Here is a 6000-nt window from a genome sequence, read left to right as displayed (position 1 = left end):
AAATTCTGTCTCTCAGAGTGGGAATGCACCTACAATGTGAATTTCAGACCCCTCCATGATTTCTAAGTGGGAGAACTTGCAAAATCGCAGGGTGTTCAAATACTTCTGTTCCTCACTGTATATATTCCCCAGATGGTGTAATATTCTGACCCTCTCATGTATATAAATGGGGAGGGCAAAACCTTAGAGGCACCACTGTTTGGTGGAAGACCTTGGTTATCAGTGATGCCCCTGACTGATGTCCTGGTCCCATTGTTTCAGCTTGGTGCACTCTTTAAACAAAGCCAACCTTAAGTTCTGAATGTAAATCCTGTGGTTTTGGCTAAGTCAGGAAAAAGGGAAACCTCCAAATGAGTTGTAGCCAAAGGTGCAGGAGTCTGCCCCTCACCAAGTGTGAATATGATAGTAAAAGTGCAGATATGATCGAAGGAGATGACATGCTTAAGTGCTTTAGGTTTTGGGGAAGGCTTTAGGAGTTTGTGGTACTCTTGGGCACTGGCAGACCTCCAGCAGAATTGCAGAGAGGAGAAAGAATATGTAGAGAAAAGAAGGAGGGGGATTAGGAGGGTAATGAAAAGCAGAAACAGAGCTGTGTCGGAACTGAGAGTTTATATAGTGTGGAAACAGACGGGTGTAGTTCAGGCAGGGTCCCGCTCCCAAATGTCAGATACTAAATTATTTCCCTTTAGAGTCAAAAGTCAAAGTACTCACTATGCAGAAAGTTGGCCCCTGTGAGTGTTATTATTATGACATAATTTGATTATTATCACTTGCTTATGTGTTGACTAATGGCCATTAGAAAGCCATAGCAAAGTGCTGGTTTAGAGAACTAACACTTTCACCTCCACTTTAGGTTGGCAGCAGGCATCCAGGCCCATAACACACCTTCTTTTCTATTATGTGGGAATCTTCACTTCTTATTTCTAAGATTCATAAACATAAAACTTCTTATTTCTAAAAAGTTTTATGTTTACTTGCATAGTAGTTTATCCAGGTGTCTAGCCATCAAGTCTCTATCACTTTTAATTTAACTGGTGGAAACATTGGAGATGCTGGGGATCGAACCCAGGACCTTATACCTGCGAAGTACATGCTCTACCACGGAGCTACATCCCCTCTCTGCTCCACTTAGTGTCTCATCATTAGATAATTTGCTGAATGTAGAACCACAGTAATTAAGCATGGAGGGGATGTAGTTCAGCAGTAGTGTGTGTGTGTGTGTGTGTGTGTGTGTGTGTGTGCGTGCGTGTGTGCGTGCGTGCGTGCTTTGCATGTATATGGTCCTGGGTTCAATCTCCAGTGTTTCTCCTGGTTCTTATTTCCTAACATCATATTATAGCAGATCAGTGTTCTGCAGGAATTTGAGAATCCCTGTGTGGACAGTGAATTTACAAACGGGACAGAAATGTTCTCTGATATTTTTTCACTTCTTCCACATGAAATAAATGCATGGAAAGACATCTTCAGCATGTCAGTGCTTTGATTCTGGACTCGGAGTTCATTGTTTTCTACTATTTCAATTGCTCTGCTTTAAGTTTTTCTTCTCTATGTTTATTTTCCCCAACTTCCTAGCTTCTAATCCAACCATGTCTTCTTTTGTTGCACTGATCCTGCAGCTGTGTTTCAGGTTCATATGTCCTTCATCCCGCAAAGTTGGACAGCAAAGTTATTTAGTAATGAGAGCAGCTGGTGAATGATGACCCTTAAATCCTCCAACAGGTAAGATTTACTGCTACACAGTGGAACAGTATGCTGTAGATGTTTTATTGTTTAAGTAATAGCACAAAACGGACAGAAGAGGGAGCCATTTGTTTTTATGAGTGTGGCAGTACAGTGATGTATTCAGAGAGATGGTAGTAGAGCAGCCTGGATGTTACAAAAGTAAGGAGGGCAAAACAGGTTTAATTCACTTGATGGTTCATCTCTGCAGTATATTTCACAGCTCTGGTCAGTAGCTGCTACCTTAGACACCCTACTCCAGACCAAACTGTTGGTAATACAAACAGGCCAATCGGCTAAATGATTACATCAACCAACATCCCCATCCTGTTTTAATTTTAGATAAACACTCATGAATCCAGGTGTTCTGAAAAATTATAGCAGGTGCATGTGGCCAAAATCAAGCCATTAATAGAAAAACAAAAAAGAGACAATTACAGTGAATGTTTCAGACCTGGTTATCATTGTTCTCTACTTACAGTCACCATCTGCTTATTTATTCTTCGACATTTAAAGGTTTGAAATGAACATTTAAAGGGCACTTATGACAGCACTTACTGTCTTCACATGATTTTAATGTCCAAAGAAAGTTGACTGCTTGTTGAAGATGCTTGTGATTGAACAAATATCACTAGACTACACCCCCGATACAACTTATGTATCTGTGGAGTCTTTTATTTGTCTCAGTTTTAATTGTATATTTAAATGTAATTCATTAAAAACCTCCTTATTTTCGGCCAATAGGACAAAAGACACAAAACAAGCAGGAAACCCTGTAAATAATACTCAATTAAATGTGCCAAAAATGGGAGAGCGTTCATATGGAAGCTCAGTATATGAGTTAAATGATGTTTACACATTTATGTTTACACAAAGAGGGGGCATCAGGTCATGCCGTCATAAATCTTCAGAGCCCCACAATAAACAACACCATTTTCCAGACCTAACCTACCTTTAACATAAAACATCCCTGAACCCTATCCTCACCCAAGCAAAGAGCAGACGTGGCTTGACACATTATCAAGTTACAGTTAATGTGATAGCAAACAGTTGCAGATGAACATGTCCAGCACACACAGGGCAATATGATGTCTGATGTTGTGGAGTTGTGTTGGGCCACCTGATGAATATACACAGTGAAGTAGTAGCTATGACTGTTTCTATCAGTTTGTCATGTGACCGACTCCATGATTACACGAGTAAACAAGTTACCGTACTATAACTGCTACATTAAATAAAAAAAAACAAAAACATGGACGTCTCCTGAGTCTCAATAATCAGGACCATTACTGTAAATGCAACCAGTGTTGGTTCAGACCTGTTCCTCACACATCAGTGCCACTGTGCCTTCAGTGTGTTACCTAAACAGCCTGATGTTTCACCTGCCTGAATGTGACCATAGATTAGCACCTGCGCTGTAACAAGAGCAGGTATTCATTATCAATTCATGCTTTTGTTACTCAACTGCATGTGTGTGACCAAGACAATGAGTGTGTGTGTTCTGCACCTTTATTGACAACCAAGGCACTAAAAAAATAGCAGCCTGTGAGTTTAATGTGACCTAATACTCTATGTTTCAACTTTGAGTTACAGTAGATACTAACAATGTGTTTTCCACTAAAATCTCAGCTCGACTCATTCAGTCTCTGCAAAGAAAGAAATATTTTTTAAAACTGAATGTACAGAATACACATATTTTGGATAGACTGTTGACCTGTCCAGGGGTGTACCCCGCCTCCTGCCCAGTGTCAGCCGGGATTGGCTCCAGTTCCCCAACAACCCTATTCAGGAACAAGCAGTATAGATAATGGATGGATGGATGGATAGATGTTTTGGATAGTTCTCAGTTGGTGAAGGCAGCACCTTGAGTCTCCACTGACAGCAGGGTTGTCTTCATTCTTTTCCTCTCTCAGCCCAGTCCTTGTGTAAATTTAATTACTAACCAGCTGTGTACAGACATGTACATCAAATACAGACAGGTCACAAATGAAACCCTGAATAAATGAGGGGTCACTGAAGGGTCTGATGAGGATGAACATGATGTGAATCACATGCCGTGGTCTTCACAGCCATCAGATCTGAGCCAGGTTGAACAGTTTTTTGTCTTTTTGATATTCTATACCAGTAATATTGTCGTCTCTCTGTCAGACAGGAGTGAGACAGGAAGGGGGCGCTCTTGTCAGCTGGCCTGTGTGCGTTAATTAGCTGTTCCCACGCCATGTACTCATTACCACTGCTTTCAGCGATCACTCGGGGTGTTGTGTGTCACTCCCAAAGGACACGAAGATAAGCTCCATCTGAGATGGCCTGCTCCGGGCTCTGTGTGTCTGTCTGTGCAGGTAGGCTGGTGACTGCTGCTGTTCTATTAACGGCCTTGCTATGGTCAAACCAATCTTGTTACCACAAAGGTAGTTTTGCATGTTTCAGCCCCTTACACTGTGGTTTTTATAAGCATATGGCTTATAAATTATTTTAATTTATTCCCTACCCTTCAGGCAGCCAGAAATTTCATTTATTTTGACGGTGCTGTAGAAGTTAAGTTGTACACATCTCACTGGGGAGATGTAATGAGTAGCTGAGGGGGACCACAAGGGACAGTTCTGTCGCCATTCTCGCCACACTATATACCGTGGACTTCAGCTGCCACTGTGGCCTGCATCAGCAGAGACCAGGAGAGTACAGACATCCTGTGGAAGGTATTATTAATAACCAGGATAATCACCTTTATTTGGCCAAGTATGTTACAGTTCCGGTACAGAACCGAGGCGGCCATCTGCAGCGCCATTCTCACACCGATGGCTCTAACCATCAGGGGCAACTTGGGGGTTCAATGTCTTGCCCAAGGACACGTGGACTGGAGATGACTGCTCTACCCACTGAGCCACCTTCACCCTAATGTTACAAAGACCAAGGAGTTGGTGGTGGATTTCAGGAGGGGAAAGACCACCCTGTCCCCTTATCAATAGCAGGCAACTAATGTTGAGGTACTGTAGTTGGTAGCAAAATAGGTTGTAGCAGAAACACAGAGGCTCGGTACAAGAAGAATCAGAGCTGACTGTATTTACTTAAATTTCAGAGCATCCTTGAACACACCAAGGGAACAGATTCCATCAAATAATGAAACAACACAAAGGAAGTGTTCCACACTGTGATTACCTGCTGTATCTCCAGCAAGTTTCAAGTCTTTGCAGGAGCCAACAGCCAGTATAACAGAAGCGAACTGATGTTGCAGTTTACTGTAACAACATAGTGTGTTGTTACAGTAAACTGTCAATATGCATCGTGTATTCTCAGACTTTCTCGTTCCATTTGAAAACACCGTTGGACATCTGGCACTGTTCATTTCAGGCCTACCTGTACTTTCTGCTTGAACATATTGGCCTACCTCACATGTCTGGTACTGCTTCTTTTAATGAAAGTGGGGCAACTGCGGTCATGCAAACATGACATTAATTTTCTCATCTCGCTGTTTATCCTGTAACCCAAGAATAAAAATTTATCAAATGCTGAAATGCAAGAGGCTGCAGGCTAAAAGAATATAAATATAAAAAGTGGATTTTTCTTTCCGTACCACATACAGTGACTGCAAAGCACTGTGTGCCCTGGTGTTCCCACCACAGGCTACCTGACTGATGAGTCACAATAAAGTAGTCTAAATTAAAAATAATGGAAGATAGATGCCGTATTTTCCTCTTGTAGTATCAATCCAATTAAACTTGGAAAGAACGGTGAAGCTTGTTTGTGATTACAAACTATGGGCACTGTTACTGCTAAAACCAAGTTAAGCCCATAGAGAAACAAGGAAGAACATTAACTGGCTGCTGACAGACAAAAGTTGTGTGTAGTAATGTTGGTGATCTGGATGTTATTCTTTTGCTGCACACCCAACTTGAGTGCTGTGAGTTAGCTAATGCTTTAAAAATGAAATATGTGCGCCTCTATAAAAATGATCAGAAATGTACTTTGTTCTACATTTACAAGATTTTATTTTTTGTGCATGATCCTGGATCCAGCCAGTGAATTTCTGCAGTGTGGCTCGTTTTGTTTCCATGAAAAGTGTTGGCTCAGCATTTCCAGGGAAAAGTAGTTCATCAGGTCAGTGCTCATTAATAACACAAGACTCTTTCTGTCAGGCAGAGGCCTGATAAGTTGTTTCTTGCACTGTAAGAAGAACTGGAATTTACATTCCTGTGCAGCGTGACCCTCTCAAACAACACATTACACACACAATCGTACCAAGCTTGCATCTCTCAGGGAGGTCCTCTTTCATGTCGAGCTGAG

General features: G+C 41.6%; 1 non-coding gene across 1 annotated transcript; it reads right to left on the bottom strand.

Annotated features, from left to right (window-relative positions):
* Positions 1-1044: 1044 nt before the first annotated feature.
* Positions 1045-1116, bottom strand: trnaa-cgc (transfer RNA alanine (anticodon CGC)). The gene has a single exon. It is a non-coding gene; the product is annotated as a tRNA-Ala (tRNA).
* Between the last annotated feature and the right edge of the window lie 4884 nt (positions 1117-6000).

Source organism: Monopterus albus, unplaced genomic scaffold (assembly GCF_001952655.1).
Source record: "Monopterus albus unplaced genomic scaffold, M_albus_1.0 scaffold146.1, whole genome shotgun sequence".
Lineage (NCBI taxonomy): Eukaryota > Metazoa > Chordata > Actinopteri > Synbranchiformes > Synbranchidae > Monopterus > Monopterus albus.
This window is presented reverse-complemented; position numbering and strand designations above follow the sequence as displayed.